Raw genomic sequence first — 19,160 nt, 5'->3', positions numbered from 1 at the left:
TTTTTTTTTTTTTTTTTGGTAGCAGTATATTTTGGAAATGCAGTCTTCTGGTACTGTCATTTCTCCTTAGTGAAAATAAAACTGTACAATAATCTCAAACTTTATTATGACAAACTGAGGAAGAAATGGTGGGATACCATGCAGAACTGGTAAATTGTGTTTGTAAATGAATGAGAGAAAACTGACCTTTTTAGATCCTTCTACTGTTCACCCTTAAACGTGATTATATTTATATATAATCACTTTTTTTTAAAAAAACTAGATTTTCATGCTTACAAGAAGAAAATAGCAACATCTTCCTAGTGTCAATCAAATAATGTAAGCAGTCATTAGACAAGAAAAATCCAAAGAAGGGATTTCTTTGTAAATAAAAGCAAAAGCACTGAGTAATACATATTCATTTTTTTCAGAGGATTTATAAACTGTTTAAATGGTACAAAGGCAAAGAATTTGGACTCTTCCATGACTCACGCATGAGCTCAACTAGAAAATTATTGTCTGTGTCTTAAGACGTTTTAGTGCAAGAGGGTTGGTATACTTCTAAGAATGTGCTTTTTCTCTTTTTAAAGCACTCTTCAAGCTTGTAATCTTTCTCAGTGGCATTTAAAGAAGAATAAAAATGCCTGTCATCTTAGAGTTACAGCAGTTTAGTTATGACCAATTTCTCTGAGTGAGAAGGTAAAAATGGCAAAAACTATTTCTGTTGTAGCAGTGAGAACATAAGTTCAAATGTTCTAGGTTCTGAGATGGACAATTCATGATCAGCTTTTAGATACTGGATGACTAGCAATCTTAGTATGTCTTATAGCTAGAAGAAGAAATACTTTTTTTTTTTTTCCAGTAAAAATAAATTACAAAGCCTGAATGATCAAAAGTAATGTATCTTTTGTCCTATGAAGTAAAGTTAGCCTGAAAATATTTCTAGTGAGAAACTGTAATAAGAGTCTTCTTTTCCAGAATCTCAGAGCACAAATGGAGCCCAGACCTCACTAACTTATCTTGAACACCAACAGCTCTCCATTCTGGAAGCAGCTCATGTTCATCCTCTGAGGGTGAAAGTCAGTTGTGATAACACCTTAAGGTATCCATTTACCCAATTAGAGCCTTTTATAATAATCAAAGATGTACATAGTTCAGGTACCAGAAACATTTATGAGCTTATAACTTCCCTAGATACTTGCTAAAGCTGTGCAGTGAAAATGTCTCACAGTCTGTAGGTTAGACGTTAATATTTTCTATCTTTCGTTTGGGTACAGCATTGTCACCTACTGCTTGGAAATTATACCCAATAACAAAAACACAAAAGTTTTGCCTGTCCACTTTAAGATGTTGTTAGTTTAGAAAAGGCATGGATCAAAAAGCTTAGCAGAAATCAAATGGCAGTGCAGTAGTCCTTTTTGGAGCCCACGATATCTCTCAGATTTCATGGCCTGTCTTGTTGCTTCTCTCCTGACCAGAGCTGCAGCTCATCCCCAAAGTTCTAAGAGCTAGCAGCATTGTTTGAAGCTTTTTCAGCTCACCTCTCTTGAGCTTTTAGATATTATTTCAAGTGCATTTTAAAATATATATTGTGTTGCTTTATTTTTAAAAAGTAATTTCATAAAAAGGCAATTTTATCCTAAAAAGTGAAGTAACTCAGGCTTTCACTTCAAATTCAAATTGAGTCAAAGCCTTTCTGGAAGTTGTAAAGAGACTGACTCACAAATTCCCCCCTCAACACACACATAATTCCCTGCCCTTCCCAGCTTTTTTTTTTCTGGTTTAATTACATTCAAAAGGAAAGAAAATCTATTATCACAGAATTTTAGTCTAATGTTAGAAATGCTGGAAATCCTAACAGCTTCCTCTTGTGAGGTTTCCGACCAGACTCACAGTCTCAAAAGACTGAATAAGGCAATATAAAGTCTATTACTCTCTGAAGCTCACTCAGGAAATATCACGTAGAATATTAATTTATTTTATTAATGCTACATTTCTCTTGCAGATGATACTGTACTGGCTGCACATCACTGTATTTGTAAAGTGATTTGCAAACCGTTCTTAGGGACACACCTCAATTTGAATAAATATAGTATTTGCAGTTTCCATCAATTTTAATTGACTTAGTGTTTGTTCAGTTGCTACTGGAAACAGTGGATAACATGTAGGAGTAAAAGACGTAAAACAGTACTGAGATATGGAACATACTGCATCATCCATTGAGCAAAAGAATGAAAAAGCCATAGTGATTAGCCATTATGAATATTAGCTTTTACCATTAGAATTCCAGAAATAATTTAGATAGATCATTGGATTTTTTTAACATGCCCATTTTAGCTTTGCTGTCCCACTCATTTACTATCCTGCCATCAGTAGGAAACATTTGAGCAATTTATGTGTAAAATATGATACACAGCTGTCCAGGTCAAATGTAACAACACTGAGTAGCTGTCAGTAGGTAAAGTGGGATACATTGGCAATTTAGAAAATAGGAACTCCACTTCCTTAAAGATGATAACAGATACATTTAAGCAAAGTTGTATTAATATTTTTAAGTGTTCTACATTCAAGTATTTTTTTGTCAGTCCTCAGATAAATGAAATAACAATCTAAAATCTATTCATCTTCATCCTTCTATAACGTGCTAGTGGACAAAATACATTTAAAACGTCAAGGAACTTTAAGTAACTGAAAAGTAGAGAAAGAGCCTTGCTGTCTCTGCTGTGCTGGAATACACCAACAAAACCACATCTATCTCCTTTGTGGACAACAGTATCACTTTATTCAATTACCTAACCAAAGAAAGGACTGCAAGGACACACATTACTTTTTAAGTTAGTTCAGCACATGTGCTGCCTTTATGGTGTGCCCTTCTGCTGCTCTATAAATGTGAAAAATTGGCAAGTCTGAAGACCAGCATTGTCTAACTGAAAAAGAAGAGGAAGAAGGAAAAAAGGACTGCTGCTCTTGGAGGTTTATCACATTTCTTCTGTTTTCTTAGTAAGTCTGTAGACTATTTAGTGGAAATTAAGGGTCATACTCACTTTCTTGCTTACCAATCTGATAGAAATAGAATACAAGTAAGGCAGAAATGAATCCGCAATACAGTGGAGAAATTGGAGAAAAATCCATTACTTCTTTTCTTTCCTGTCACATTAAAAAAAAAAAAAAAAGTCATACTGAGTTATTATCTTTTCACCATATTTATTTAAAGAACAACACTATACGTCCTTGATGTCTCATTATTAGCAGTACGTAATTCCAGCTGGTGAATGGTGTACCAAGCACTGTGTCCTCTTCTGTCAGAAAACCCAAGGGAGATACCAAGAAAGATGCATATGTCAGAGATGTACTACCGTAAACTATTTTATGGGCACAGAAACAGACAGTACCACATTTTGGACCCTTTCAAGTATGAAATGGCCTTTTTTATGTCAGTCCTCATGAGTTCATTTCTCTTTCAAAAATTACAGAAAAATAATTAAAATTTAAAAGAACTCTTCCATCTGAACAGCCTTTCTGAGTGCACAGTGTCTCATTCCCAGTGATTACAAATATAGTAATTTTCTTTTTGGAAACTATATCTCATAGATCTGAAAATACTTTTTGTGATTTATGGTAAATTAAATTACCAAAGAGTCAGCAGAAACTGAGTGATCTAATTTAGTCTTATGTCTAGGTAGGAAGGACTGTAATATGCTTCACAGCTTGTGTGTCATGCTGCTTAAGCACAAGGTAGGTGATCACCATAGCTGGGAGAGGACGGGAAGGGGAAGGGCTAGAAGCAACCAGCTATCACTGACTTTCAAATGGGAGCTGGAAACAAATTGTACCTTTGTGTATCTCTTTCTGAACAGAATTCACTACTATACCATATGCTGCCTCATATTTTATGCACTCCAATTCAACTTTCTTATAATGGAGAGAAACCTGGGACAGCAATGCCTCTTTAACTTCTGAAACAGAAAATGCAAACAGAGGGTGAGCTAAAAGGGAATTAAATGTATTTGCCAGAAAAAAACAATACAACTAAATAATATATATCAGAAATAAAAAAAAATATTTCAAAACAATACAAAGCAAAAATGATCATTAGAAAAGTAAAAAGCTAAGAGAAGTAGAAAGATATCCTTATAAAACAATAATTTCTAAATGAGAAAAATAAAATTACTGCTAATTACAGCAAGTTAAATAAAAAATCACAGTATCTTGTATAAAATTATTTTTTTCTTAGAATGCTTTTTTTTTCAGAAACAATGGGATCAGGATGTCGCCTAGAGGTAGAAATACTGGACACACATTGGTAGATTGCAGTCTGGATCAAAAGTGCCATTTCTCCATGCCATCGCTGCTTCTGGTGGGCACAGTGCCTTCAGTGCCTTTGTACTGCTCAGGGCCTTCTGGTTGTAGCTTGGTAGCTTGCCTTTTCGCTGCATCTCTCTAGCCTTTCAGCCAAGCTATTGTGGCACTGTTTTCCAGTGCTTCTGGGCAACATTTTTCCCCATGGCTCTCGTGTTGTTATTGTTAAGGCCTTTAATTGTAAATTCCAGTATTACTCCTATGGCTAGCTCTCAGGGGAAGTGACTGGCACTCAAATGAGAATCACCCCTTCTTTCTCCTTTTTTTCTACCCTTGGGTTGTAGCTTTTGCACTAGGGTCTACATTTAATTTACATTACCCAATAAAATACACGTACAAAGTTTAACACCCAGTCAGCATGCAACTGCCCCTGACAAAAATGTGCTCCAATCAGTGCTGATATATTATAAGCAGAAAAAAAAAAATACAACAGGGAGCTTGAGTGAGTCCTGACAAAAACTGAATAGTTACCATAGCCAAAGCGTTACTGGGGGACTCTACTGCATTGGAGAGGATTACTAGATTACTTTCAAATGAAACTAAACTGGAAGGGAGTGCCAGGTAGGTGTTCTGTCCATGGGACTAGATTAGAAGTACACCAAAATAAATGTATTTATTAAAAAAAAACCCAAAAATGTATTTTGAAATATGGGTAGCTAGAGCAACAGCTCTATCACTCTACAGATCGATCTCAAGTCCTCGCCAGTGTAGACATTGCCAATCATAATATAAAAGAATCACCTTAGCAGAATATAAAAGAAGGATTCAAGGAAGACAAGGCCTCATGATATCTGGAGCTGAGGTTTCCATAACAGAGTCATTTTTTACAGAAGCGGAGACTGAGGAATCATCTCCAACTGGTTTGTCAATAGAAGAGGATTTAGAACCAGCTGAACAGTGACAAACTGCCAGGAGCAGATGGTATTCACTCAAGAGCTCTAAAAGAACTCAGATGTGAAATTACTGCAGTGCACAGCTTATCATTTAAGTCATACTCCATACCAAGAGGTAGCAAATGTGACAAAATCTGATAAAAATCTCCTAAGAGAGATAAAGGAATAATAGCACAGGAAGGGTGACCTTCATGCGAGGCAGATTCATGTCATAAAGAACAGAACAAGGAGATATGTGTATAAACAAAATATACCGGGGACTATTTCCCTAAGAAAAGGGTAGCCTTGCCCCATTTTTTTTTCTTTTTTACTCAAAGCGCAGGAGTACAAAGATGTGATCAATTAAGTATACTTGGCTTTTCAAAAAACTTTCAAGAAGTTGTTTCACTAAAAGCTCTTAAGGAAATTAAACCACTGTGAGATAAGAAGAAAGTCCTTTTGAATTCACAGTTGTGAGGAAATAAAGGAAAATGGTGATTAGAATTCAGACCAGAGAAAGGCCTGCCCAAGGGGACATACAGGGTCTGTGATGCTTAATGAGCATCTTGGAGTGATCTTGGAGAAATGGTCAAAAGTGAAGCAACAAAGTTTCCTGATGAGGGAAAAGTGCTTAGGTTATACTCTATATCACTGAATAGAAAATAACGCATACAAAAATAAATCTGACAATTGAATCACAATAACCCTGCATAGATTAACCACTGATTTTCAGTAAAGAAATGTTAAAAGTCTCATGGACAGAAATATTCTGAGAACTGCTTATTAGAAGCATACCTGCGGCTGATAAAATATTTTTAAAACCAAAAGAGAGTTGAAGGTACTAGTGAAGAATCAAAGAGAAAAGATGTTCTCTACAAGCCACAGGTGGGTGCTAGACAGTGACTGAAACAAAAATAAGAAGCTAAGAATTATTAGAAAAATGATTGAAAATAAGACAGAAAATATAAGACATATATGTATAAATGCACGGTGGACCCAGATGCTGAATGCAGTGTATAGTTTTATCAAAAAAAAAAAAGATAAAGTAGTAAATATAACATAAAGGAGGCAAAGCAAATAGAGGTATGAATAGGCTTCTGAAATGCATTTAGTAGACTAATTTTGATTTGAACAGAAGAAGTGGTGGAGTCACCATCCCCAGAGGTGTTCAAAGAACATGTAGATGTGGCACTTCAGGACATAGTTTAGTAGCCATAGTGGTAGGTTGATGGTTGGACTCGATGATCTTGGAGGTCTCTTTCAACCTTAAAGATTCTATGATTCTGTGATTCTATGATATAAAAATAAATCAATGTTATAATTAATTCATTGGGATCAATTATCTATTGTTCTTCACTAGTCAGTATGTAGAAAATATGAAAGTGGAGTGAAAACAAAAATGAGTAGTTTTTTACAATATGTAATTAAGTTGTGGAATAAATCTCTACAGAATAGATACACAACAAAAATATAAATGAGTTCCAAGAGGAATTAGATTAAGTAATGGGGGGTAGGTTCATCAGTGGCCATTACACCTGGAGACCTAGGAGTTGTCTTGGCCTACCTGGGCAATATTTTTAGTTTGCAACAAAATAATTTAAAGACTAGGTAAGTATTACCTACTTTGGTGTAGCTTTAGTATAGCTTTGTATAATAGTTTGAAGTAACAGTGCTATATTGTTAATTGAATTGCTCTATCTGGGACAGATACCAGAAAGCTTGTTTATATATCATTTTAACTGCATATGAACTGCATAAGTGATAGTATCATTGTAACATGGCTAATAATAATTCTTTGATTAGATTATTAATACTCTACTCAAACTAACAATAAATTATTGGCTTTGAATATAAAGTGTGTTCCTCTTGCCCATAAGAAGATTTTTTTTTTCAACAAACTGGCAGGCATTCAAGCAGCCTATTTTGTTACTTTGATGCCACAAACTGATAAAAACCTACTAGTGCAGAAAGCATCTGAACAACTGATTGTCAGAATTTGCAAATTATGCTACTGGAATTATTTCAGTTCTCTAGTTTTTATATTGCCAATCATCTAACTCTAACTGTCCAGTATATACATTATGCAAAGGAATTACTAAATGTTTAAGTTGCAAATTCCTAAAGGAGGTGTTGGGCAGCTATCCAAAGCAAAGCATTGTTAAAATCTCAACAAATAAAGAATGTAATTTTGCTGGGGTTTTTTTTCATTTTTTTTCAAGAAAATAAGTTATGTTAGAAGATTTTAAAAGAAAAATAAAAAATAGAGTCCTATTACTTGTACTACAGCTAATGCTTCAACTGAAGAACCCATTTTCTTACTTTCAATGGTGTGATTGCACATGCTAGAAATAGACAAACTAGACAAACTGACGAGGTACAGATTGGACAGGTGGTCTGCAAGACAAGAAATTGGCTAACATGATGCACTCAGAGAGTGGTGATCAAGTTTTTTTACTCAAGGTGGCAGCAAGTGGTGTCCCCCAGGTACCAATACTGGACTGTACACTATTCAATATCTTCATAAATTATCTGGATGAAGGGACTGAAAACATCCTCACCAAGTTTGCAGATGACATGAACATGGATGGTGAGGTAAACACATCAGAAGGAAAAGCCATCTTACAGAGAGTCGTTGACAGGCTGGACAAACGGGCTAGCAAGAACAGTATGAAGTTTAATAAGGACAAGTACAAAGTTCTACACCTGGGACAGCATAACCAAAGAGTTCAGTACAGGCTAGGATCTGCATGGCTGGGGAGTAGCTTTGCTGAAAGGGACCTAGGTGCCCTGGGGGACAACCACAAGCTGAACATGAGTCAGCAGTGCACCACTGCAGCAACAAAGGCAAGCCTGATCCTGGACTGCATCCTCAGGGGCGTTACTAGCAGAAGTAAAGACATGATCATCCCACTCTACTCAGCTCTTATCAGGCCAGAACTGGACTATTGTGTCCAGTTCTGGTCCCCACAACTGAAGAAAGAGAAACACAGACTGGAGAGGGTCCCAAGGAGGGTCACAAAGATGATCAAAGAGCTGGAGAACCTGCCCTATGAAGAAAGACTGTATGAGTTAAGTCTTTTCTCCCTGGAGAATAGAAGGCTAGTGGCAACCTCATCACAGTATTCCAGTACTTAAAGGACAGCTACAAAGAAGGTGGATACTCTCTGTTCACAAAGAGACACATGGAGGAGACAAGGGGCAATGAGTACAAGTTGCACTAGGAAAGGTTTCATCTTGATATAAGAAAGAAATTTTTTACAGCGAGATCATTCACTGAAACAACCACCCTAGGGATGTGGTAGAGTCCTCATCACTGTAAGTTTTCAAAATGTGACATTTTCAAATGTGATCTCATCTAGATTCCCTTTCCCATGAAATGTTGGACTAGATAATCTTTCAAGGTCATTTTCAATCTAGGCTGTTCTATGATGCTATTATTCTATGAAGTAATATTAATCTATTCTAACAATCATAAAATTATATAGTTATTTAGACCCTAGGCCTGCAATTGTCCTCTAAGTAATGAATTTAATAAAATATTATTATACATTATTTAATGGTTTTTTTTAATTCTATAATACCTGTGACAGGTAAATTTTATATTATACATAAACACTGGTTTAGATATATGATTATGCAGATGTTGTCTATTTTTGCTGTTATTAACTAGTTATTTGAATCAGAGATTTTAGCCAAGATGAGGGCCATTATCTTAGTTACAAATCCATTATAAAAAGTTTCTAGTTAAAGGAAGCCTTAAAACAGGTCTTGCTCTAAAAAAAATACAAAGATGGAGGCATAGAAAGGCAAAAGAAAATATAGTGAGATCATGTGGCTACAAACTTTCCAATACAAACTGATCTCTGCTTTTCCTGTGATAAGTTTTTTTAAAGGGTAAAAGTCAGTTTGGATCTCTACCTTTCGACATTCATCAGACTTTGTATTTCACACCAAGTACAGGATTTTCACTTGAGATACAGATTTTTAGTGTTCATATACTAGTTAATACTCCCAAACTTTCACAGATTGTACCTACTCAACAAAGTGCTACTTAATATTATTGACTAATGCAAATAATTAGGTAGGTATTAGGACATTTATTTTCAAAAATTATATTGACAATCAAACAGGAAAATTACCTTCAAAATTAGTGCTTTAAGTTCTCTTTCAAGAATAAGCTAAGACATACAGGCATTTGCATCAGGAGCTTGAATTGTATGAAACATCATGGATCTGGTGTAGGCAGCATCTTTCTTCTCTAAGGACCGTTTATCTTGAACTAAAAAAAAAAAAAAGTTTTGTTTTCCCAGTGAAAATATTGCTAGATATTCAACAGTTTTACCAAAAAAAAAAAAAAAAAAAAAAGTTGAAGTCACACTGAACTGTGTTTGGAAAAAAACAACTTTTCCTTAGTTACACTGTACACTTAATTTTAAACATAGCCTGTGGTTGCCTTCCCTTCCCAATTTAGTCTCTATACTGCAAAATAAATCCCTAAAGAGCAATTCTGCAATTATGATCAATTATGAGCAATTATGATCTTTCAATCAACTGGAGCTTCCTAAGATAAATAATTGGCTATCCAGCTTTTTAAGTCCTTGAAGGAGGTAACTGAGCTGTTCCACATCATCTGGTGTGAGACTCCAATTACATGACACAGTTGATTAAGGAATCATTGAATTATGTAGCTGAAAATAATAAGTGAGAAGTTTCTCAATGGTCATGCTAGAAGCTTAGAAAGGAGAGTGGAAAGATATACACGTATAGACACTTACTCCAAGATTTTTAGGAGAGTGCAGTGAAAAACGGGCAGACCATGGGATTCTGATATGCAGATCAAAGCATATTAAGAAGCCTAGGGAAATTGAAACTAGAAAGAAATTGAACTATTTTGCATTAATTTATCCGCATCTGCAAATGTCTGGTAGTGGCTAAAATGATAAAGGATTGTGAAAGCCTTACATGATCTGTGTATTTCTTAGCTAATGTCTGAAGAGATGAACTTTAACCAAAGCTGAAAATTCTACAAAGGGGTTGAAAACAGAGCACTCACCCAGATCAGCTGAAAAGCACAAAGCCCTAGAATTAAAGCTGAGACCTGGCAGAGTCAATCAATTGGACATCGAGTTTGAAAGGGAGACGTGTTGTCAGGGCTGTAACAAACAGCATGAGTCCTTTCAATCACAGTTCATTAGACAGATAACTAAGAAGTATAAATTTTGACATGTAAAAGGTGTTCTAAAATTCTCCTGATGCAGAACCACATCTTGTCAACAGCCATTAAGTCTAAGTTCTCTTTGAAACTGACAGTACACTGTGTTTAAATACTAATGATATAATATAGTCTACAGAAAAAAAAAAAAGTCCCCTTTGAAATAGATGTTCAAAATGCCCAGTTCCAACTCCTGCCTTATGGAAATTACAGACAGCTTTCCTGAAAAGTATTTGATTCAGATTAATTTTTTTACCTTGATATTATTACTAAGGACAATTATACAAAAGTTAAATATCTTATTGATAAAGCACTTTTATCTCAGTTCTCACTTGTGACATCATATGCACTCAGAGAGCAAACAGTTCACATGTCACTCAAGAGGTGGTTGTCTCTTGAAATGGAGTTTTCAAGGTTAAAATGTAAGACCTGCCCTGTATCTCTGGTTTCCTACTGACTTCTTACACAAGTTCTTTTGAGATATATTCTTGAAGTGTTATGTAAGCTTTAATTATGTTCCCTAGTTATGTTGCCTTTTTTTTTTTTTGCCACAGTATCAAAAAAACTTGATTAATTAAGTTATCTACACACCATCCTTGAGCATAAGAAAAGTAGGATTGTCATCATCTCCATTTTTGCTGTGGTTAAAAGAACATCTTTTAGTGTAACCATACACAGCAGAGCACAGCTCCCTCATTCTATTACACTTCCCAAACCTACATACTAACTTAAGCTTATTTTCAGAGGTTCAGTTGAACAGTCAGGGTGAGGATCAGTCTTAATGGAATCAATAGCAATACCTTTTGGGACCCTGGAAAAGAATTTCAATTGGTAGCAACTAAGAACAAATTTTATATCCTCTCTGACATTTTATTTCTTCTCTACTCCCCCTCTTCCAGGACATGGAGCTGCTACTCTGCACTTTCCTTAGCCTTCAGTCAAAAAAAAAAATGGTTAGGAGAGTCACATGCTTCTCCTGACCAGAACTTCAAGGCTTCTGGAATTTACTTTAGTGTGGTGGTAATGGCAAAGGGTAAACGGGTCTCTGGAAAAGAAGGCAGTTTCAGTCTCAGTTAAACTTCTGGAATCCTGAGCTGTTGAAGGCCTCTGAAGTAACCTTTGCCATGTACAAATAACTCTTTTCCTTGTACAAGAAGTGCGATGTGGAAGTTTGCAAACCTTCGTCTGATATCTGAGAATTTAAAAGATAATTGAGGTATCATAGAACAGAATTGCAGCTTAGGTTGGAACAGACCTTTACAAGTCATCTGGCCAAACTTGTTTTCAAAGCAGAACTACCTCCAAAGTCAGATCAAAGTCACCTAGAGTTGGTTGTCCACAACTATGTCCAGATGGCTTTTGAATATCTCCAAGGATGGAGACTCTACAACCTCTCTGGGCAACTTGTTACAGCACTTTGTCATGCTCATAGCGAAAAAGTGTTTCTTAATATTCAGACTGAGTCTTGCCTGTTTTAGTGTGTGTCCATGGCCCACAGTCCTATCACTGGGCACTGCTGAAAAGAGCCTGACTTCACCTTCTCTGCACTCTCCCTACAGATATTGATCCACAGTGACATCAGAGACCATAATGCAGTAACATATGCACACATGGTTTATCAGACAACATCTGTGCAAGCTAAGGAAAATTGTAAAAATCACAAGCAATGGATTAAAGCAAAACTTCATGTGTTTTGGCAAGTTTAGTATCTGAGAATAACATATATCTCATATTAGTGGAGGAAAGATCAAGAAAACATATTCAGGATAAAAAAAAAAAATTCATATATTTTATTATTTGTTCAAGGTCAGCACAGACAGGTCTACTGATCTTGAATGGGTGCCAAACATCCACAAGCTTGTATATCTTGTATAGCTACAACTTACCTATTCTACAAAGTGTCATCACTATTTGTGCATTTACTTTTGTGAAGTCTTTATTTTATCAGAGGCTTAAAGTATTACAAAGCTTCAGTAGGCTCACTACCACCACCAGAAGAGTGGGCATAACTACCTTAATGTAATTTATCTTTATCATGGACAACAGTTACAGATTTATTGAAAACAGTCTTCTTGCAGACTAAGTCTGAAATGAATGCAATATGTAGCTTACACTGCGTACAGATGCTGTGGCTTCGTTCAACAGAGGGAAGACGTTAAACAATAGTAATTTGAGCATGCGTCTGAGATCTGAATTTTATAAGGAAAAAGTAATAACAGCATCACTTGCATAGTACATAGAACAAGTCTAGAATCACAAAGCATTTTTCACAGACTAAGGAAGTAAATGCCAATCTCCGTGTGAACTACATAAGCTAGTTTCTTTCTTCAGAATGTTCAACATACCCAGGGAAGAGGAATGAACCATAACTTCAAATGCCACAATTTCTGTACTGAACAAAACTATATAAGGAGTGTGTGTAAAGAGTATGACATTTATACAAAGTCAGACCATATCCAAGAACTCTTAAAGCTTAATGGCATGTTTGAAAAATAGTTTTACAGTGTGAATGAATGTAAAAATAGGTCAATCTATTTTTGAGATTTCAAAAGCCACGTATTATAATAGAGTGGCATGAAAAGGTCTGATTTATGAATTATAGTGCAATCACAATTTGAATTTTGCATTAATTTCTGAGCTCCTGCTGTGACACATGAGTCAACTAAGATCAAAATAGAGTGAAGACAGCTTAGACTTTAGATCAGAGTAGAACTTACCATTTTGCAATAATAATATAACTTAGCTAATATATAGCCCATTTTATCAATCAATCTCTCAGCCCTTTACCAAAGAGGTAGTTCTTATCCTATTTACAATAGAATGAAACACCAGGAGTACAATCTCGATTTTCTGAATCCAGCTGAGCCAGCTTAACTCTTAAAGATATTATTTTGCAGTAAGATATTCCATATGGAATGCTGAAGATGCAAAGCAGTGAAAACCACACAAAGCTGCCTGGAGCCAGAAAGGCTAAGCTTTGCTTATATGTACAAAGAGGATCCAGTTCTATTTTCAAATAATTAATTATTAAAGAATTTTCAGTAGCAAACTGCACCTCTGTTTGGCCTCGACAAATTTGCTAATAGAACAGAGCCTTGCCCCTACCTTTCTGTGTGCTCAACAGGGATTTTCTCATGGAGCAACAACAGTCAAAGCCAAATTTCTTCATGAGTCCTGGCACACCCAAAATCTTCCACCGGTATCTACTCAGGCCTTTAAAAAATATAAACAAACAAGTAATAGGTGGATAATCACTATTTGCAAACTAGATTAGGGCTATCACAGTGACTGCATCACACAGTAAGAAAATGCCCATTTCTGCGTTTCCAGAGTGCCCGGTTTAGGATGCTACAGTCCCTGAGATCTCACTCTGAAAGTCAGTCTGTGACAACATGTGCATACACATACATATATATGTATAATAAAAATGCGTGAAAAGATGTTGAAAAATATAAAGTGGAAAAAAAAATGAAATGGCTATATAAAAAGAGAAATCAACTGAGGCCAGAACTGAGGTTATAAAAAGAAATCAGCAACACAATATGTTGGATTTTTTTTACGCATCCAAATACTGGAACGTGAGAAAACTGCATAATAAAGATAAAAATATTAATGCCTTTGGCTGGGAAAGGAAATTGCATTTCAGGCTCATGTGTATACCGTTTGATAGAGCTAGACCTCTAAAGTAGTGCAGAGTTGCAATATGCCAACTATGCGTCAAAATCATATGAAAACTAGGATGACTTCATTTGGATGTCTTTAGTACAGTAGTAATGAGCCAAAAAAAAAAGAGAGAATTTCCATTTCATGACTATTTTATAAGATACAGCATGTGTCCAATGCAAAGAAATTTCTAGGTGCTTCTGTAAGTATTGACAAATGATTTTTCATATTACATGAAATCATATGGGATGCAGTCAGTAGTACACACACTTAATTAATTCTCTATTTTTCTCCTTATTACATTTCCTGAATGGACAGAAGTTAACATATAACATCAAGTCCTAATGTTACCTAATATCTGGAGCATTTGTTGAGTTAAGGGGTTTTTGTGGATACTTAGTGCATTTTGGAATGAGGCCTAAAGATCAAGTTACGGAATGGAAAGCTGTGAAATTTACTGAACTTCCCTTTGGTATCACTTTAATGTACTCATACATAAATAGAGGGGGAAAGGCAAAACAAAACTGAAACCATGTTTTTCCAGTTTCATTTCTTTCTGTGTTTGATATACTGGTTTTAGTGTCACTCTGTCACTTAAAATATGTGGTGGACACTAATAAGAAGTCCTGAATAGCATCAGAATTTACTTTTAACAAAAAGTCTGAGACAACAGTCGTTTCTTCCTGTTGCTCAGAGAGAACTTAACTTTAAGGCCATCCTTTGACAGATACAGAGTGGAAGAGGGAGACTGGCGAATAGCAATAAAACTCTCAGATTTCAAATGGAGGAACGATCCTCATTAGACAATTTAACTGAAGGAAAAGTTGCATCCAGTTAGAAGCAAAGATCAGAAAAAAGAGCGGCTTCACTGACAGAAGCAAAGTTGAGACGGAGTAAGTTTTGTTTTGCTAAGGAAAAACAAAAGAAGACAAATAGAGAAATCAAATTAAAAAAAAAAAAAGAAGTAGGTCAGCTCTCATTTAATGTGTATACACCATAACCACATTTCAGCAGGAATTACATACATAGTCACAAATGTATACATACTTGAGAAATCAAGTCAGAATGTTGAATCAACAAGAAATGAAGGCCTGACCAAAAGTCTACTGTGATCCATGGGAATAGTCTCATTGACATTACAGGTCCAAAGTGAAATTCTGCTTGATCTAAGTAGGAAATTATGCACTCCAAACTATTGCAGCTACATAAAATTTGCTTTCAGAAGGTATATCTTAGCTAGACAGAAATATTGAGGTGTTCATCCTTTTTGTCATTGTATCTATTTCAAAAATGTTTTTAAGGCATAGCTGTTTTGGTTATTATGTTGGTCCACTCTGACTTCTCATGTAATTTACAGCAGCCTTGCAACAGCAGTAAAACTTAGCTGCTCATCCACAACATAATGGCTAATTCTGTCCCCCAAAGAACATCAGGTACTAGTTGAAATATGGACAAAAACTCTCTCCTCTGACCATGGTCTGTAGGCCAAGGGTTGACAGGATCTTTATCAGCTGAAAGTACTCTCCACCCTGGAAGAATTCCCAGGGATGGGATCAGGGTACTGGTTCCCTCTCTCTTTGGCTCTGCCAACTTTCTGAAGAAGAAATTAGCAATACCTTTACATAAATGCAAACTCCAGAGTTCTGCTGTGGTGCAAACCAAAGAAAACATGGAACAAGTCTACTTGAAACTCTTCACATTTTATCCTCCTAGTCCTCTCATTTTGATATCCCTTATCTGTAGCTTATCACTACAAGCATAATTCTCTGTGCTTTTTTTACGCACAGTAATTCAGTCCAAATGCCTGAGAAAACCCACTGCTTTACATTCTGATATGTATATAACACTCTAACTGCCTTATATAAGATTCTAACTGGCTTAGATAGCCAAAAAAAAACCCGAAAACCACATTTCCTGTCATTCATAGGCCAAACTTTCCACAGTACCCATAGGAGAGAACTTCACAGGCATCTACTTGTACCATACACATAAGAATTCCATTATATAATGAATTTAAAGCTAAACAATGCCATATTTATGTTTTTCAGGGAGAAAGAAAGGGAAGAGGACAAGGGGAAGTGAACAAAGGAAAGGGACAAGGGAAAAGGGACAAGGACAAGGCATCAAGGATAACTTCACCTTCCTCCAGCAATCTAAAGTTGTTCTTGTGAAGCATTGCCATAATACTTCTCACTTGCAAAGACACAAAAATCAGGCTACATTTTAAACAGGCAATTGTAGCTTTAGCTTTATTTTCCTCTATTTTGTTTGTTTTCTTGCTCGTATGTGGAGGAGTATCTACTGGTGTTTTTAAAATAGTTATATTTTGCCATTCTGTAGGTTACATTGCATTTTTATGTCCTACAAAGCAATAGAAATCTATAAATACTCTAAGGTTAAGACACAGAGATAAAAGGTGACAAAGCCTATTAAGATATATATAAACTGATTTTCCCGAAATCCGTAGTCATTTTGTGAGCATTCTTTTTTTGCTTCAAACTGTAAGTAACAAATAAATTCTCAGTATTTTTATGCAGCTTTATGTATTTTTTCCTGCATCTCTCATCTTTTCCCAATCCCTTATGCCCCTCCCAGCATTTTTTTCTAAATTTATTTTTAGGAGAAGGCTCTTTCCTTATGAAAGAATAACAGCAATAAATTCTTAAGCATTTTTAAAAATTATTCTTCTACAAGTCTAAAATCTCTTCAAAAAAACTATTCTAGAAATAGGAAAACAGCGTCTGAAAAGTTAAATCACCTTCCCAAGATTATGAAAATGTTTCTGTTCCAGGATGAGAAAATAAATTTATATTTCTTGTTACCACAGTTTATGAAACATCATCCTACACTGTAGGACAGAGCTAGATAATGACTTCTTGAAGTCTATTTTTGAACAGGAATCCAAAGTTTACAGTATTTTTCCTCACACCCCAGATGTTTAGGGTTTTGGTTTTTTCCCTGCAGTCAAATTGTTCTTGGAATCATCACCTTTCCCTTCTACCTTACCAAAGTGAGGTATTTCAAATTAAAAACATCTCAAAAAATCATCACAGCATGACAAATTTATAATCAGCTAAGCGATTTTCAGACCCTGAGATACTCAGAAGTACTCAGCATATCACCTTAGAAATTTTAATGAGCATCATTAGGGCAGACACTTATTCTAGTACATGCACTGCAGTCTAGGAACTGTTGAATGAGAAGTTTATGATCCTTATTAGACTTCAGTGTATTTTTCTTCTCGTAATTTCCATAACTTTAGAAATGGTTTAAAACCTAGCTCAACTTGCTTACAGTTAACCTTGTAAAAGATGAAACCTGCTTTTGGGCACAGTTCTTCTCAGATATTCTTAATTTTTACACAGATTTTATATCTGATTAGCATCTATTTCTTAAGTGATACAGTTTCTTCAACTAATCTGAGAGATTTGATGCACTGCTTGAATTTAAAGGCTTTTTCATCAGTAAATACATTTTACATGCTGTAAATGCCGTAAATGCCTCCTTTTCTTTCAGATTTCCATTTAATCAACTTAACACAATATTTTCAGAATAATTAGAAAAAGCAATTTCTTATATCTCATGGAAGCAATAATTATCAAATAGCTAGAAAGATACAAAATGTTTTGGTGAATAATGATTAACAAATATTTTCTAAGGAGACTTATCACCTTCAGGGGAGCTACTCACCAAGTACAGATTATTTGTGTTTTTCTTTAAAGTCATTGACAAAGGTTATGTATTCTTCTGTTCTCCCATAACTATGTTTTTTCAGTAATTTTGCATTACAAAATTCTAACTAATTAAAGATTTAAACACAGTAATTCACTACTGAATCCTCACCCATGTTAATGAAATGCTGGATTTAGATAGTGTACACAAACATCTGCTGTATCAGGCTTTACTGCTATTTTATATACATAATTGACTTCCTAAGGAGCTGGTTAATGTCCCAAACCTGTCAATGTTTAAGAGGTATTTGGACAATGCCCTTAATAATATGCTTTAACTTCAGGTCAGCCCTGAAGTGGTCATGTGGTTGGACTAGATGATCATTGTAAGTCCTTTCCAACTGAAAATATTCTATTCTATTCTATTCTACTCTACTCTACTCTATTCTAGTTTAGCACTGACTGAAAGTCTTCCGAAGTGTCACTGTGGAATCTCATTTATACAGCTAACAGAGAGATGCAAATTATGACAGTTTGGCTCCTGTCAAATGAAGCATCAGATAGATATTTTATTTACAGAAAAAAAAAAAAAAAGATATGAACAAAAAGTGCTGATAATTTTTTCTAATCAACATAAACTGAAAATCACAGTTAATTCCTGAACAGAATAATGTGCATGTATACAGCTGTACAATATTATTATCTCCTTGCACAAGGATTTATAGAGTATACCTTTTCTGGTATCTAAAACCAAGGAAGAACATAGTCATATTTCCACAAGTTCTCAGAATTTTTCCAGAAAGTTCCCAGTTTAAGGGCTTTTCAACTCTAAATATATCCTTTTTTTTTTTTTCTGAGACACTGGCAAGATGCAGACCCTCATTGTAAGGAAGACTTAAATCCACTACTTAAATCCATATTATGCACAAAATTATCTTTGTATCTCTAATGGGTGCCAGAAGTACCTAGACTTGGCCAAGTACTGTAAAGGAACCTCTACATGAACTCTAGTTCTTCAAGTCACCCCAAAGGTGTTCAAACATCTATTTGTAAGTGGTTTGGGGCAATTTATCACCGAGGCAGCCCCTCACTTATACCTAATTTATAATTTATTTTGATTCATGAGGTTTATGGAGGTATTTGGGAGGTATTGTTTGCAGGTTTGCCCTCAGGGTATGTGGAAGGTGGTGTTTGGAGGTTGTCCCTCCTCCAGTATAGTATTTGTATGTAGGTTCTCTCCTATTCTGGCAATGGTATTTTAATGATCTCTAATAACACATTTATGTTATCACTACCAACATCTGGCATCTGGCTAAAGTACTTGCCTCTCTTTGACTGTCAATTTTGAAATACCTGTAAAATGTAGAGTTTAGCTCTAAGCCAAGAGTGGGGTAAAAATGAGAC

Source organism: Chlamydotis macqueenii, chromosome 2 (genome assembly GCF_036417535.1).
Source record: "Chlamydotis macqueenii isolate bChlMac1 chromosome 2, bChlMac1.mat, whole genome shotgun sequence".
Classification (NCBI taxonomy): domain Eukaryota; kingdom Metazoa; phylum Chordata; class Aves; order Otidiformes; family Otididae; genus Chlamydotis; species Chlamydotis macqueenii.
This window is presented reverse-complemented; position numbering follows the sequence as displayed.